This window comes from Vulpes lagopus, chromosome 7 (assembly GCF_018345385.1).
Source record: "Vulpes lagopus strain Blue_001 chromosome 7, ASM1834538v1, whole genome shotgun sequence".
Classification (NCBI taxonomy): domain Eukaryota; kingdom Metazoa; phylum Chordata; class Mammalia; order Carnivora; family Canidae; genus Vulpes; species Vulpes lagopus.
The window spans coordinates 87,689,724-87,708,059 of record NC_054830.1 but is presented as its reverse complement, the minus strand read 5'-3'; the positions used below and the strand labels follow the sequence as shown (position 1 = coordinate 87,708,059).

General features: G+C 36.3%; 1 non-coding gene across 1 annotated transcript; it reads left to right on the top strand.

The window, feature by feature from the left end:
* Nucleotides 1–239: 239 nt before the first annotated feature.
* On the top strand, nucleotides 240–312 carry TRNAK-CUU. Its single transcript has one exon. It is a non-coding gene; the product is annotated as a tRNA-Lys (tRNA).
* The last annotated feature ends 18,024 nt before the right edge of the window (nucleotides 313–18,336 follow it).

Here is an 18,336-nt window from a genome sequence, read left to right as displayed (position 1 = left end):
TCTCCCATGTAATCAAGGAGGATATGGTTTCTGCTCCTCTTCTTCTTGGATTCCATACATAGGGTGTAGGACTACTCCTCTCTCCCCACCATTCACCATCATGTACAAATGCATAAATAGTCAATTTCTTTTAGCTCAACAAACGTATGTTTAGAACACCTCCTTAATTCAAGGCTGCTCTATAATCAGAGAAGCCATTCTTCTTAAATTATATGTTTGAAAACAAAACATGAAGGGATGCCTAGCTGGCTCAGTTGGTAGACCATGGGACTCTTGATCTCAGGGTTGTGGGTTCAAGCCCCATGCTGGGTGTAGAGATAGCTTAAAAATAAAATTTTATTTAAAAAAAGAAAACATGAACATGGAAGATGGTCTGATCTTTTCAGTAATTCCACATTTGTGCCTATTTTCTCAGGAAAGCCATTGTAATAGGTTTCTCATAACATGATTCAGCTTCATTTATTTGTTCATGTATAAAAGTAACATTAACTAGATATTATTTTTTTAGAAGATCTAGCCTTGAAAACTTGTGAAAAGGCAAAATAAATATCTCAAACATAAAAGGTGAAACCCTAAGGCTTTCTAAAAAGAATGTATAAGGAGAATGTATTCATGACTTAAAGATAGCCAAGATTTCTTAGGTCATAGAAAGCAATAATCATAAAAAAATTAGGCTTCATCAAAAAATTAAAAACTTCTACTCATCAAATGACACCATTAGGAAAATAAACAGGCGAGCTGTAGACCTGGAAGAAGCATTGGCAAAATCTGCATCTGACAAAAGGACTATTATCCAGGATCTACAAAGAACTGTAACAATTTAACAACAGAAAGACAAACACACGAATTAAAAATGGGTAAAGGACTTAAAGAGTCAAAAAGTATATATACATGAATGGCCAACAAGCACATGAAAAAAATACTCAATGTCATTTGTCATCAAGGAAATGCTAATTAAAACCAGAAGGAGATGCCACTATACCCACCCCCCACATGGCTATAAAGAGACTGACTCTGCCAATCAAGGATGAGGTAACAGATCTGGCACAACATGGTTGATGGCAGGATAAGATGACACAACCACACTGGGACAAGGCCTGGAGGTTTCTTCTACCTTATGGCCAGCTGTCCCCCACACCAGTATTTATGCATATAAAAGAAAACACATCCACAAGACTTGTGATGTTCATAGATGCTTTATTCCTATAGCTCAAGCTAGAAACAGTCCCAGTGTCCAACAATTGGGGAAGAGATAACGTGGTGAGCAATGCAACTAGCAACAGAAAAGAATGAGTGTTCATGTTGTCTACTGATCTAAAACTCAGTTGGGCATCAGAATTACCTAGGAGTTTCCTAAAAAATACAGGTTTCTTGGCTACACTTCAGGGATTCTGATTCAGTGATTCAGTAGTTTTCAAAAAGGTTCTCACATAATTTCAGAGCAAACCTACATTTGACATTCCATAATCCTGTTCATATCTTTCAACTACTTCAAACAGATATTCCAAAAAGATGGCAAGGGAATATCTTTTATTCTGCTTCTTTTTTTAAAAGATTTTATTTATTTATTCATGAGAGACACAGAGAGAGAGGGGGGAGGGAGAGAGAGAGAGAGAGAGAGAGAGAGAGAGGCAGAGACACAAGCAGGCTCCATGCAGGGAGCCGATGAGGGACTAGATCCCAGGACTCCAGGATCATGCCCTAGGCCGAAGACAGGTGCTAAACCGCTGAGCCACCCAGAGATCCCCTTATTCTGCTTCTTTTACACACCAGGTTTTGTTCATGCTATCCCATTTAGGTTGCATAACAACTCTTCCAGGTGAGTATTATAAACTCTACTTTACAGTTTGGTAAATCAAGACCAGGCAACAGTAAGTGACTTTGTCCAAATTCGTTATAGTTTACTGGAGAGCAACCAAGATTTAAAGGCAGACGGATCTACAAAGCCGTCACACTACCACAAACCTTTTCACAAAAAATAAGGGGAAACGTTTCTGGGAAATTTTATGATGGCGAGAAAGAGAGACAGAGACAGAGATGGAGACAGAGACAGAGAGAGCTCTAGATCTTTTGTTCCCTGATACTTTCTATACCTAGACTGCTGTACTTCATGATTTCAGATCTTCAGAGTTCTCCAAATGAATGTTCCAAACTGAATACTGCTTTTTCCTCTTACAAAAAAATAATAGTCTTCAGTACTTGACTGTTAATACACATCTTAGGCACACTGTTACCTGCCTAGACAAAGAATTTCTGGTCAAGGTCAACCCTTGCTACTGCCATCCTGGACTGCTGAAGTGACTGTTGGGGCTTTAGTTCTCTCGTGCTGCATTTATTTTTTATTTATTTATTTATTTATTTATTTATTTATTTATTTATTTAAAGATTTTATTTATCTATTCATGAGAGACACAGAGAGGCAGAGACACAGGCAGAGGGAGAAGCAGGCTCCATGCAAGGAGCCCGATGTGGGACTCGATCCTGGGTCTCCAGGATCACACCCTGCGCTGAAGGCAGAGCTAAACCGCTGGGCCACCCGGGCTGCCTGCCAAGCACTGTTTTAAGAACTTAATGTGTATTAGCTTATTTAAACTAACAACTCTTTGAGGTAAATACTATTATTATTCCTCATTTTACAGCTGAGAGAACCGAGGCACAGAAAAATTTTAGTCCAATATCACAAAAATAGCACAGCCAGGATTAGATTATAACTCAAGCAGTCAGAACACAATCAGTACTTGGTTATTAGTATTTGGTTTCTCAGTTCTCAGAATTAATATTCTGAGGAAAAAACCCTGGTATCTGAGGGTCTTTCTGGAATGTATTTTAATGACCTAACAAGAGGTGGCAAACTCACTCCTTTTTGCATGTTTGTCAGAATCACTAATGGATCACGGCTCTCCAGGTTTGCATCTCAGAATCCATTTTAATGTGCTCAGAACAGGCCTTACCATTATTTGGAATTGACATGTGAGAAACTTGCCATCCTTCCCATAAAAATTAATAAGTGACTAAAAAGAGACCTGTAGCCATCAATTCCCTGCCCTTGCTTTACTTCCCAATTAAGCGAGAAGATCCACTTGGAATTCTCTCAAGTCAGTCTTTGGTTACTGACCTCTATGCTGTTGGACCACAACAGCTAGAAAACACTGCCTCTGTCAATGATTGAAGGTCCTCTTACCCCTTTTTGAAGCTACTCAAGTACAGAAACATTGCTCCCTTGATATCCGTAGAGAGGCCTTACGGGCATCAGGTACAAATGGACAAAATCATCCATGGCCCATGGGTACCATGCTTTCCAGGGTGTTTTTCTAGTAAGCAGACAAAATCTCCTATCACTACCAAGGTATTTAGTTTGTTTTATTTTCTATCATTGGCTCATAGCTCTATTACACATTGGAACCTATCCATGGTCTCAGAGCCAGGAAAACATTTGTATGGTTTGTGAAAGAGTCTCTGGTTCCAGAATGAACTCTGTCGCTCCATAATTTAAGGAAGCTGAAAAGAGTTCCTACTCTAAAATTAAATCCTCTTGGGATATCCAAAATTCCAGTTATCAGCCATTCATAATAGAAAATCAGAACCCAAAGGCAGGAGCCTGGCTTTGGCATCTCAGATGAACCTTGCTCTTCTATTTTCCTGTGACTATGGGCACGGCATCTATTACGTGGGATAACGATCGCTTCTCATAAGCTGGCTTTCATGAGGGAAGGCAATGTATATAAAGTTCTTGCACAGTGCTTCACACACAGTAGGTAACCTTTATTGCTAGCATTGCCATTTCCCTTGGTTGTCTGTTAAAATGACACTGCTTATGTGAGCAACACACAAAGTCCCTACTACCTTTGTGTAAATGAGTTTCTTCCCTCTACGGAGCCAGTAGAGATAGTGCAAGTCCCTTCAGCAGAAAGGACACATTGGAAGAGGCAGGGTTGCCTGGAAGGCACCTGGCTTATTTCCAAGGTCATTCATCCCCAAATTAGTTAACAATCCCCAGACAATAGTTTTGTCCCTATGAAGTGACCTACTGGAATAAAACCCCTTTTAAAAAATACCTCCATTTGTTCTAATGTAAAAAAGCTATGAGAAGCATTACAATGAAGCAAACACTGTATAAAGACTATGTAAAATGTGACATAATTTTTTAAACGTTTTTTCAATTTCTAAGCACCCAGCCTGCCCACACCTACCATACACCTGAGATGATAGCTGATGGCACCTCAGGGCACATTTCCAGACATCTCCTGCCACCTCTTTCCTTGTCTGCAGATGGATAAAGGACTGCTTGGGTTCATATCTCATTTGAACATTCAAATCACATTCGCTTACTTTTAGATCATCTCCTTGTTCATTTATAGAGTCGAGAGTGTTGGCAGGTTCACAACAGGGAAGCAGGGGTTACTAAGCAACATACCTATCAGACAGCTACAAGTTTATCCTCCCTGGGCTCAGGTACTAAAGAAAGGTAGCAAGGGCTGGGAGTGTCTTTGGCTTCCAAGGTTGTGCTTCTATAAAAGTTAATTGACATTTGAGGGGCACATAGGTGGCTCAGTCGGTTAAATGTCTGCCTTTAGCTCAGGTCATGATCTCAGGGTCCTGGGATCAAGTCCTGCATCAGGCTCCCTGCTCCGCGAGGAGCCTGCTTCTCCCTCTTCCCCTCCCCACATGCTCACGTGCTCTTGCTCTTTCAAATAAATAAGTAAAATCTTAGAGGAAAAAAAAAGGAGTTAATTGACATTTGACAAAATGATAGATACAACGTATAACTCAGTCTCACAAATATGCCAAAAGTAAAACAAGTTGGCAGCACAAATATTTTATTGGAAGGTTTTTGCTGAACACTGATGAAATCTCTCATCCCATGACATCAGGGTCAAATCAACTCACTGACCAGTCATGGCAGATGTCCATAATATCAAGTTAAGGAGTAGAGTTTCTAAAAGCAGCATGTGGGGGTCTCCCACTGAGATAAAAACGTGCCTCCATACACCAATGCACAGTTGCTGACTCGTTAGTCTGTTGGTTTCTATAAAAATTACTTGATCTCTGGGGACTCAGTGAAATCCAAGGCTCTGGATCAGAAAGTGCATAGAACATTCTTAAAAGTCAAAAGAAGTTGAGTAGCTATTTGCTTATAGACCAACTCATCCATCTAGAGATTGATCTCTGCCAAATTCTCCGTGATTCTGTTACTCTATTATTTATGAGGAGCTGTGGCATCGTGTTTCAGAAATTACCAACCAGTCAGCACTGATGGGTATGTATTTTTCTTGCTCACTCAGTGGCAAGACACATATATAATAAATTCTTAGGAACTTTATCTCTTTCAGTTAGAGTCCAAGTAATTGCTGACTCAATGATTTGCCACAAAACCTATCCCTGGATAAAAGGGAAGACCATCCCCTACAGAAAACAGGTACTTCAATGCTTGAGCATTTCCAGCAAGAACAAAGAGGAATCAATGAGAAGCAAAACAGGAAATTATGTTCCACAACTGAGAAATTTCTAAATATTTTATACCATTTTAAATTTGTTCCCAATGAAAGATAGCAACAGATTAATTGCCCACATGCCATTTGATAAAAAAAAATTTTTAAACAAACTTATTTTACTTTTATGGCTTCAGATAGGAGTTATTAACCACCTGCCTTTGTATTATTTAAACATCATACAAATAAACATTGTTTTACAACCAGAAAGCAATGATTCATAGAATTGTACATTTATTCCCCAATAATTCTTCCTTGCCACGTTAATAAGGACCTAAAGTTACCATCATTTCAACTCTTTTTAAAATTCATTACCTGCAATATTAAGAAAAACAGATGAAAATACAGTATTTCATTATAAATGAAGAAGGTCTTAAAGAGTTTTTTTTTAAATTTACTAGCAGCATCCATCACTGCCTTTTGAGGAAACAGTTACAAGGGAAAGATGACAATCTAAATCACAGTTGACACTTTAAGGGAAATAAGGGTGGCGTGAACAGCTACCAGTTGCCAGTTCTACGAACCAAGCTCTCACCCAGGCAAGTATCCTCTTGCAGAAGAACAGAACGTGGATAAACAAATTAACATTTCACTTCTCTACTTCTTCAAAGCACAGAGATGTGGATGTCTCCAGAGCCAGACAATATACTATATAAGATATATAGAAAGACAGTTCTTTCCTATTTAGGCAGGGAAGAGAGAAAAGAAGAATAAGTGGAGGTGGAGAGGCTTAGATCTCCTGAACAGAGTATGTTTTGAACCAAACTTACTAAGATTAGAAAAAGCACAAAAGTCAAAATAAACCAGCCAAAGGAAAGTCTGCAGTGAAGACAAACTCTAATGTACACTTTAAACCAGAGATGAGGAAGCAACAGAGGGAGAGAACTCTGGGGAGCTGCCAACCGCCCCTCAAGTCTTCAGCCGAGGAGTGAACAAGGCAGGCATGTGAGACAACTACCATGGCCAGGAAAGAATCACTGGGCAGGAAAGAATCACCGTAAGGACAGGAGGTGACAGTGCCTAGCACCCACGTGAGGCTAGGAGTAGTGCCTATTCACAACAAATAGAATGGAAAACTTCATGATTTTCAGGTCATTAAGCAAACCAAAGAAGTTTTATCTGTTTTGGGGACTAATCAGCCCTACAATGAGCATGTTCCATTGGGATCTAATAAATCTTAAAAGCCAAAATGGAAAGGGTCAAACTGGTTGCAAGTGACTTAACTCTGTCTCAGTAAAAAAGGCTCAAAATTATTTATACGAATAAAAATATCCAGCCTTGGGGCAACTGGGTGGCTCAGTAGGTTAAATGTCTGCCTTTGGCTCAGGTCATGATCCCTGGATCCCAGGATGGAGCCCCACATTGCATCCAGCTCCCTGTTCAGCAGGGAATCTACTTCTCCCTCTCCCTCAGCCCCTCCCCTTTGCTTGTGGTCTTTGGCTCTCTCTGTCAAATAAATAAATAAAATTTTATAAAAAAAAAAAATCTGACCCCAACAAAGCAGAATTCACAATGTGTCTGGCATTAAAACAAAAACTGCTAGGCCTATAAAGAAAACCCTGAAAAATACAAACCCATCATTAGGGAAAAAAACTCATCAAGTGAGACCCAGAACTGACAGAGAATGAGTAGACAAGGACTTTAAAAAATTAGTATAACTATTTTCTGTATGTTCAAAATGTTAGGCAAAGACATGAAAGACAAAATGATGCAAATCAAATTTCTTAAATTGAAAAATATGATGTATAATATGAGAAATATATTAGGTGGGATTAACAGCAGGTTAGATTTTGGAGAATAAAGGAACAATGAGCTTGAAAAAGAAAAAAGAGAATTAAAAAAAGTGAATAGAGGCTTGGTGAGCTAGGGTAAAAACTCGAAGTACACTGTTATGTGTAACTAGAATCCTCAAAGGAAGAAAAGAATAAAAAATACTTGAACAAATGATGGCTTACAATTTTCTAAATCTATAAACTCACAAATCTAATAACATGAACCCCACACACAAGAAAACATGAAGAAAACTACATTAAGTCCAAAACTAGTAATAAAAGCAGAGAAAGAACTTATAGAGGTGCAGTAATGATAGGAGATACTAGAGCAGAAAATAAGCAAATAACGCAGTGAAGCAACATACTTAAAATAGTCAAAGAAAAAAGCCAAACAATAACAAGTGTTGGGAAGGTAACTAGAAACCGCATACATTGCTCCTAGGAATGCCAAATGGTGCAGTCATCTGGAAAAAAGTTTGCAAGTTCCTCAAAAAGTTGAACATAAAATTCCCATATGACCTTGTAATTCCATTCCTGATATATATCCAAGAGAAATGAAAACATATGTCCACACAAAAACTTACACATTAATGTTTATAGCAACATTATTCACAATATCCCAAAGCAGAAACAACCCAACTGTCAACCAGTTGAAGAACAGATAAACAAAGTGTGATATATCCATACAAAAAAAAAATTATTTGTCTATAAAAAGGAAATAAATACTGACCTATGCTACAACATGGATGAATCTTGAAAACAAAGAAGCTAGATACAAAATTTATCTATTGTATGATTCCATTTATATGAAATGTCTAGAATAGACAAATCCCTAAACAAAAAGTGTATTAGTGGTTGCCAGGGGCCAAGGAAAGGTGGGCATGGGGAGTACTGCTAATGGGTATGAAGTTTCTTTCTTTCTTTCTTTCTTTCTTTCTTTCTTTCTTTCTTTCTTTCTTTCTTTCTTTCTTCTTTTCCTTTCTTTTCTTTTCTTTTCTTTTCTTTTTTTTTTGTTGAAGTTTCTTTTTGAAGCTATGAAAATGTTCTGGAATTAAGAAAGAGTTGATGGATGTATAATTCTTAAAACTTCTGAATTTTATACTTTAAAAGGGCAAGCTTTAGGGTGCCTGGGTGGTTGAGTGTCCAATTCCTAATTTCAGCTCAGGTCATGATCTCAGGGTCATGGGATTGAGCCCTGCATCAGGCTCTGCCCTGTGTGTGGAGCTTGCCTAAGGTTCTTTCTCCCTACTCTCTGCCCCTCCCACTAGAGCACTCTCTCTCTCTAAAAAAAATAAAAATAACAAAATATAAAATATAAAAATAACAAAAATAAAAAGGGTGAGCTTTATAGAGTATGTGAATGATATATCAACAAAGCTGTCAAAATAAATGCCAGATATTCTGTGGAAGATACCTAAAAGGTGAGAATGCTGCAAATGATATGCTATGTACAAATATGATTAAAAATAAATTATAAACAAACTTTTAAAAATGTAAATGGTCAAAATAACCCAATTAAGAAGTAGAGACTACAACATTGGAAAAAGACCCAACCATGTGCTGCCTCCAATTTGAATATAAGGAACTACTAGATTAAAAGGCTGGGAAAGATACACAATACTAACACTAATCAAAAGAAAGCAGAAGTAGTTATATTGCTAACAGAAAAAATAGCTTTCAGAGCAAAGAACATTATCAGGGACAATAATGTTATTTCACAATGATAAAGAGATGAATTTTTAAAGAGGATGTAATAATCCCAAACATTTATCTACCTAATTAACAGAGCTTCAAAATATTTAAAGCAAAAATTACAGAATTACAAGGAGAAATAGACAAATCCACAGTACTGTTGGAGATTTTAATATCCCTCTGTGGTAGACAGAATTCTACGTGCATCCACAAGAATCCCATCCCATGCTATACATGCCCTATATAATCCCTGGCAAAGACTTGTAAATAAAATGCAATTTCACTCCCATGATTAAGTTATGTTATACAGCACCAGTGATGATATTTTAGAGAGGTAATTAAGGTCACTTATCAATTAACTTTGAGTTTATTAGAGAAGAGATTATCCTGGGTGGGTGTGACCTAATCAGGTGGGACCTTTAAAGTAGAGCCTAAAGATTAGAGATGGAAATCAGAGATCTCTACTACTGGATTTTTTAAAAAAAGAAAAAGGCTACCATAAGCTCTACAGCTGCAAGGAAATGAATTTTGTCAACAATTACATGAGCTGGAACAGTACCCCAAGCCTCAGATGACACCACATCTGCAGCTGACACTTTGATGGCTATCTCCTAAAACCCTGAGCAAAGAATCCAGGTAAGCTATCTCCATATTTCTGACTCACGGAAAACTGTGAGGTAATAAATGCCCAATATCTAATTTCTTATGCAGCACTACAACACTAATGTGCCCTCCCTCAACAAGTAAAGAAGACATAGGTGAAAAATCAGTAAGAATATAGAAGGTTTAGCACCAGGTGTTGTATTGTGATTCACTAAATTCTACATCTGCAACTAATATTACACTGTATGGTAACTAATTGGAATTTAAATTAAAACTTGGGAAAAAAAAGATTATAGAAAGTTTGAACAACACTATTAACCAACTTGGCCTAACTGACATTTATACAACAAGCAGAAAATGCATTTAAACTGTGCAAGGAATACTTATCAACATAGACCATATATTAGGCCATAATACAAACCTCAATAAGTATCACAGGATTCAAATCACACAAAATATGTCCAATGACCACAACAGAATGAAGTCAAAAATCAATAATAGAAAGATCTTTAGAAAATCCTCAATATTAGCAAACTAAGTCACACATTTCTAAATTACCCATGAATCAAAGAAAAAATTAAGAGGGAAATAAACCTACCAGAATATTGTTAATCATCACAAAGACTGAGCAATATTAGCATCACAAAGTTTTAAGTAAATGAACAACCAAATGTAAACTTAATTATCGTATTTAAATACTTTAAAATGCAACTACTATAGAAACCAAAGAGCTTCTATTGCAGAAATAGAAACAGGATTGTTATACTATCAAATATTTTTCCTATAAGCTGACAAAAAAAAGCTGTCTCTTAGCCTGATGGCAATGAAAGACAGAAGATGAATCATTGCTTGTGGAAACCAATTTATTTAGTCACTTCGAACGGCTGTTATTTATTACTTGTCAGCACATGCTGTTAGTTCAATTAAATATAAAATCTGAAGTTCTCTTTTCTTCCCCACCCCTTTCTTTAAAAAAAAAAAAAAGAAAGAAAGAAAGAAATGACACAAATTTAAAACATTAAAAGAACATTTCAAGTTTATTGTGTTTCTATCATTTTACTTAGGCTTTGTTTATTAAACATTCTGCAACAAAGCTTATTCATCTCTTTGGCTAAATTTAAAATTTTACAGGGATGAGATACGAAAATATAATTTGGAAGCTCTCCTTTCAGGATACTGCAAACACAAAATTTTAAAACAAGGCACTCAGAGAAAGTATTCATCACAACACTGCACTGAATTGTGAGGAAGCTCAAGACGGTGAACTCCCAGCTAATAAAAATTTTGATTTTTTTTTTTGACTGAGGTGTAAGTGAACTGTTTCAGATAAGTTATAATATTCATACTTGTTACGTACAAAGCATATGTCACTTTCACTGTACCACCAGAGTCTCATCATTTAACTGCAATCAACCATTAAAAAAAAAATCTTGTTCATATTAAGTACCAGACATACAGAGGCACATGTTGCCATGGGGGCGGGGGGGGGGGGGGGATGCTATTTGGAGAGTCTGTCAAGACAGTAATATTAGGCAAAGTATGTTAAGTAAGTGTGCCGCCTACCCCCGTCAAGCATAAAAGCCTGTTATCCCTAATTATGTTCCTCATTGAGTTTATATCTTTAAAGTGTCAAACACAGCCCACTAGTTCTGGGGCTAATTTCAGCTTTCAGTGATAAACATATCTTATGCTTCAAATGACATTAACTGGCCATCCACCACAAAATACACAAGTACATTTTCTTTACTCTATTGTTTCAGTGAACAGAAATTATATATTTTCCAGCAATCTTAAAAAGTCTGACTACAGAGAGGACTCAAAGCAAATGTATGTGGATATTATAGGGTATTTTCAACTATTGCCTGAAGATGACACCTCATTTATCCAGGAAATCAAGGAAAGAAGTTGCTTATCTAGTGTTCTTGCACCAAAATATTTTTATACATTTTTACAAAAAACTTTATTTGCACATAATTGCACAGGAACCCTACATCTTGCAGACTCAGAGTCATTAGAAACATCGATTATCATATAATGCAATACTTACACAAAAGCTGAGTGGGTGACTATCTGCTCCTGCACTAAATGGTCTCCAAAGACCACATACCCAGTTTTCCCTTCCTTCGTTGTGTGTCACTTTCCCCTGTTTTTATGTGCTTCCTCTCCACACCGTCTAGCACTTACCTCTACCTTCTCTGAGCTCGACAATCAGCAACCATAGCTGATACACAATTCTAGGATGCTGACACTTTGTGATTTCTTGATTATTATGCATTAGATCTTGATATCTGAAGGATATCAAACCTAAGGCTTTCATATCTGTGTAAATGCTTTTCCTCCAGGTTGTGTGCCTTTTACCTTTTAACTCCTTATGCTCCCGCCAACACTGAGTATCTCCTGTAGTCTGTGTATGTGCGTGTTTACTGCTAATTTGATCAACAAAGGGTTTTAAATGTTGGAGAACAAAGCAAAACAGCTAACAGATTACATCTAGAAAATTTATGGGATCTGAAAAGAAACCAGAGTATTATAGGTTACATCTAGATAGTGGAATTCGTCTCTATACTTTCCTCTTTTGCATAAGATATTTGCAATAAATCTACAAATGTAATAAACTTGAAAATGAGAAATAAGAAATTAGGAAAAAAACCTTTGAACTTAAAATCTCCTGGTCTTCAGGTACTTTCTTTTTTTTTAAGATTTTATTTTTAAGTAATCTCTACACCCAGTGTGGGGCTGGAACTTACAACCTCAAGATCAAGAGTCATATGCTCTACGACTCATAGCTGGCTCTATGACTGAGCCAGCTAGGCATCTCAAGTGTTATGTACTTTTGATGATTTAAACAGTTGTGAGAGAAAAGCAGGAGGAAGAAAATATTTGAATGACATATGCATTGAAATTATTGTGGGAAATGGGGAAAGTGGCATGACCAAAAACTTTAATCTCTTATTGTAACAGAAAAACAATAAAAAAAATAAATTTTGACAATATGTAATAAACATTACATTTCTTGGTATTTTTTAAAAGATTATTTTTAAATTATTTTTAAAAGATTTTTAGAATTTATTTATTCATGAGAGACACAGAGAGAGGCAGAGACATAGAGGGAGAAGCAGGCTCCATGCAGGAAGCCCTATGTGGGACTCGATCCCAGGACTCCAGGATCATGCCCTAAGCCAAAGGCAGATGTTCAACCACGCTGAGTCATCCAGGCATCCCCCCCAAAAAGATTATTTATTTTAGAGAGCAAGAGAGCACACATGCATGCACATGAGTGGGGAGGGAGAGAGAGAATCCTTAAGCAGACTCCCCACTAAGTGTGGAGACTGAAGTGGGGCTCAATCCCAGGACCCTAAGATCATGACCTGAGCTGAAACCAAGAGTCAGGCTCTTAATCAACAGATCCACCCAGGTGCCTCTAAATTTCTTCGTATTTGAACTAGATCTTTAATATCCCATCCAATTGGAAATTGTTTCTCTGGTTTTCTACAATTATAAAACTCTCAATTATCTACTTTAAAAATGAAAGTCAGGTTGTTAAAGTTTTTTGACCTGTATTTTTATTTTTTAAAGTGTATAGGTTGAAAAAAAAAAGTGTATAGGTTGAGTATACAACAAAGAAAAAAGCTCTTGTCTCAAATAAGGAAGAAAGTGGAGGATAGGAAATAGCAGAAGAGCAAAGGAAAGAGTTAACAGTGAAGTGGAAGAGCAAAGGGGGAAAAAAAAAAGACAAAAAAAAAAAAAAGATCAAATAAGAAGGTTGGTCAGGTAGGTTGGTTCGAGGCAGGCACATCAACCAGGCTAATGTGGGTAACTGCATCACCTTACTTCCTCTCCTTAAGCTGGTCAACTTCATTTTTCTACCAACCAAAACTCTGTTTTCTGTTACCGTCTAGCTATGAAAGGCACCCAATTTCATAATGAAATGTGCTTAAGATCGAAAACTCACAAATGTTTAAATACTTCAAGGAGGAGCCACAATTCAAAGGTTCCTGAATTTCAAATTAATGCACCTAATAAAGGTTCATTTTGGGTATTAAAAAAATAACTATCAATTAAATTCCTTCACTAAAGGCTGGCAGGCTTTTCTTTTAAAAAATAAATTAATATTAATATAGAAGGAGAAATATGAAAATCAAGTTCTTGGTTGTCTCATGTTGATAATATAAACGTGTTCTACAAGTGGAATTGATTTCACTTACTCAACATGGAAAATACTAAGTTATATGAGACTGATTCTTGCTGTAAGTTAAAATTCACATTAAGTTTCAACTAATGAGTCTACAGATTAGGTGGAAAAGGATATCTTAGGGTATATTTAAAAGAGAATACCAGAGTGCCTGTGCGGCTTAGTTGGTTGAGCAACTGACTCTTGATTTAGGCTCAGGTCATGATCTCAGGTCTGAGATCCTGGCCCCACACTCAAGCAGGTTGCTTGAGATTCACTTTCTCCCTCTTGCTCTCCCTCGGCAATTCCCACACTCTCTCAAATAAATAAATCTTTTTAAAAAAGAGAATAGCTGGTAGTAGTAATATACTTAAAAAAGAAAAAAACAGGGGTAATTATTTGTCCTCCAGTTTCAACTGTGCTGTATATAGTGGTCATCTCGGTTCCTTCTCCTGTGACTACAGCAGCAGTCTGATTAACTAGTGTGAAGCAAAAACCTTTTTCCAGGCTTCAGGATGCAAAAGTATTCCATTTACATATTTTAATGTTAATGGCAAGAAAGAACTATAAAACATGAAACTTGACCAGAAAAGAAAATGTGGTATTTTAATGTTTAAGTTTGGCTATAAATAAGTGTAACACACTTTTTTCTCTTTTTACATACTGCAGATTTGTCCTAGAGATAAACATGAAGGTTGAGATAATCATGAATAAGCCAAAAGGTTTCATAATCAGATTTTAATTAGGTATCTTAGTGTTCTTGATATTATACTGTCCTCTTCCATATTTCCTAGTAGAAAAAAAATCCCATAATAAATAAGCTATTTATCACACAAGTGTTCAAGACCGAAATTGTTTTATGGCTATCAATTACATCAAGCAATTGTTTTCACTAAGAAAACAGAAAAAAACTTTATAGGAAAGTGGGTACTGATACTTTGTGAATCTTGTCTCAGGCAGTGTTTCTCGTTTGTTTTTTGTTTATTTCTGACAATATATGTTATGACAGACTGATAAACATGATAGGCAATAATACCAAATTTCCATTAATCTGGTGATTCTAAATATCATACTTATAGATAGAATCTTATTAAAAATCTTACATCAAATGTATTTGGAAGGGGAAAAAAAATCAGTTGCCAAAATTCTTCTCTTCTGGACTTTGAGAAAATATGTTCCAGGTAGAGAAAATATATTAAAACTGAAGAGTAATGAATAAATATAAATTGTTCAAAGAAGAAATTGTTCAAAGAATAAATATAAATTGTTCAAAGAATAAATATAAATTGTTCAAAAAATTGTCACTTTTTTTAAAGTGACACAGTGAATTCAATTCTATTCCTCAAATTTTAAAACATTGACATATTGGTCCTTTGACTCTATCATGTTTTCTTTTTATTTTCATATAACTGACTTTCAATCTTAACAGATTAAAAAATCTTTCAATTGACAATAACTATCAATTTAAAAAATATACCTAATAAAGCCAAATTCCTTTGCTATTGAGGAATAATATTAACTTATTTTTCCTTTGGCCTAACAATTGTTTCTACCCAGTAAGATAAACAGGCTTTGGTTTTAGAATAACTAAAAACTTAATAATAAAGACTTGTCAAACAATTCATTTTCTAAAGTTTTTATTCACTGTATTGTACACCTGAAACTAATATGACACATATGTTAACTAATTGGAATTTAAATAAAAGCTCTCATATCACTTTATATTTTAAAAAAAGATGTCAAAGTTTACCACATAATTTTAAAAGTACTTCATAAATAATTCAGTAAGCTATTTTACCTATAAATTACTTCTCCTTAATATGAAATATAGTTTCTAAATCTCTTCAAGTCCCTACATAATACCAGGCTGACCAATAGAAAGAAAACCAAAAGCCATGGAAAACAAAAGTATAGGTTATAGGTATCCTTACACCACCAAAATACAAGCAGGTTAGAACAAACCACTAACAAGTCATAAAACCATAATATCAATATTGCACTTCTGTGGGAGAAAGAGAAGGGAAGCCCTTTGGGAACCTAACAGATATGATAAGAGGAGAAACTCAAAATAAGTAGAAATCATGGCAAATCAACTGGAGACAGCAACTGAAACTGGAAGGTGAAAATACCAGATGAATGTAAGGTATAAGGTCTAAAGAACCTAGGAAAATCTCACCCCTAAGAACTCTTAAAACTAATCAGCCAGGACTCCCTTCTAGGACAGAGATCCACACTAAGGAGAATGAATCAACTGATCGTGCAATCAAAATGAGCAGGACAGAGAAAAATAACAGATGGAAAGAGAAGTCCAGATAATGTGGAGGAGGGGAACAGAGTCAGGAAATCTCAGAAATCAAGCCACCATAATTTGAACATTAGGGAATAAGAAAAGTCAAGGGGCCATGAATTTGGAAAGCTAATCTGAATCAGGTTCCTTCTGAAAAATGAGCTTCACATAAAAAATGGGAGACAAGAATATCAACATCAAATCCTATGCAATACTGTTAAAAATTAAAAGAGAGTAAGGAGCAGGGTAACACCCTTATAGACAATAAGAGTTCACCAGAAAGACAGATACACAGAATGTCTCAAAACTATTACTTGTATTTAAAATGACAGTCATGTGAAAAAAAGATAAAAGCCATAAAAAAATAACCATGAATCAGAATTAGATATAAGATGACAGAATTCAGGAAGAATTAGAAATTAAAAAAAAAAAAAAACATTTTGGACATGAAAACTAAACTAGAAGCATAGGAGTGAATAAACACAACAGATAATGCCTTAAATAGGTGAAAAGGGAAAATTTTTTTAACTCAAAATGAAAAACAACTCACAAAAAGTGAAATATATTGAAGATAGACAAGAAGACCCAATGCAAATAATAGGAAATTCAGAAGAAAACCAAAGCAAGGCAAAAGAACAAATATAACAATAATTCAAGTAAATGTTCTTCAAATTAAAAAAAAGCGGGGTGAGGCACCTAGGTTGTTCAGTCCGCTAAGTGTCCAACTTGTTTTTGGCTCAGGTCATGATCTCAGGGTTGTTAGATCGAACTCTGCATCAGGCTCCACACACAGCAGGGAGTCTACTCAAGATTCTCTCCCTTTCCCTCTGCTCCTCTCTCCCTACTCCTCTCTCAAATAAATAAATCTTTAAAAAAAAAAGAAGAAGAAGAAAGGAAAAAAGGGATGTGAAATTACATAATGGAAGAGTGCATTACATGTCTGAGAACATGAACACTGAATAATACCAACACATATTCTGGTAAAAAAGAAAGAAGTAAATATGGTCACTTTAAGCAACAATGCTCTTGCTAGCCTCAGGTTATCACTGACTTATTTTAAAGATTTTATTTATTTGAGAGAGAGAAAGAGCACAGGAGAGAACACAGAGGGAGAAGGAGAAAGCAGGCTCCCTGCTTAGCAGAGAGCCTGACTTGGGGCTCGATTCCAGGACCCTGAAATAATGACCAGAGTGGAAGGCAGACACCTAGCCAACTGAGCCACTCAGGCACCCCAGTTATCATTGATTCTAATCAGCTGTCATTCTTGTCTATTCTCTTTCTTTCACCTTTCCACTTGTAATTAAGATTCTACATTAATCTAAACATGGATTTTAGAAAAAAAATATTTACAACTGACAAAAATAAAAAGATTAAAAAACCAAGTAGTATCTGCTTAAAAACATATTTGTTATTGCTCCTTTATGAAAGTCCAGTAAAATGACAAGAAATTAAAAGCACTAACCTATTCAGATACACAGTAGCAGAGAAGACAGTGATGGGTCAAGAATATTTGGGAAGCTGAAATACAAATAAATGAGTATGAGCAATTTAGCCAGTGAAGGTTGCAACCTAAGGGCCAATAGAATGATGAAACTAAGAAGCCCCTTGATTCTAAACACGAAAACAAGCTCAGTAACAAAGACCCAAAGACAGAGATCAATGGATGAAACATAAAAGTTAGTATCCTTGGGGTGTCCAGGAGTCTGTCAGTTCGGCATCTGACTTGGTTTCTGCCCAGGTCATGATCTCATGGGTCAAGGATTTGAGCTTCACCATCAGGCTCCACACTCCGTGGGGAATTTGCTTTAAGATTCTCTCCCTCTGGGCAGCCCGGGTGGCTCAGCAGTTTAGCGCTGCCTTTGGCCCAGGGCCTGACCCTGGAGACCCGGGATCGAGTCCCAGGTCGGGCTCCCTGCATAGAGCCTGCTTCTCCCTCTGCCTGTGTCTCTGCCTCTCTCTCTCTGTGGATCTCATGAATAAATAAATAAAATCTTTAAAAAAAAAAATTCTCTCCCTCTGCTCCTCCTCCCACTCACATGCTCTGTCTCTAAAATAAGCAAATAAATCTTTAAAAAAAGAAAAGAAAGTTGGTCTCCTCACTAAAGGCAACCATTTGTTCACTAACTTCCCAGAAGATCTGAGCAAAGTTGAAGCATGATATTATAAACTCAGGCACACCAAGTGGTTAAGAACAGGGTTAGCCTATAGAAATTGGGGGATTAAGTACAAAGTTTTTTTTTTTTTTAGATTTTATTTATTTATTCATGAGAAACAGAGAGAGAGAGAGAGATGCAGAGACACAGGCAGAGGGAGAAGCAGGCT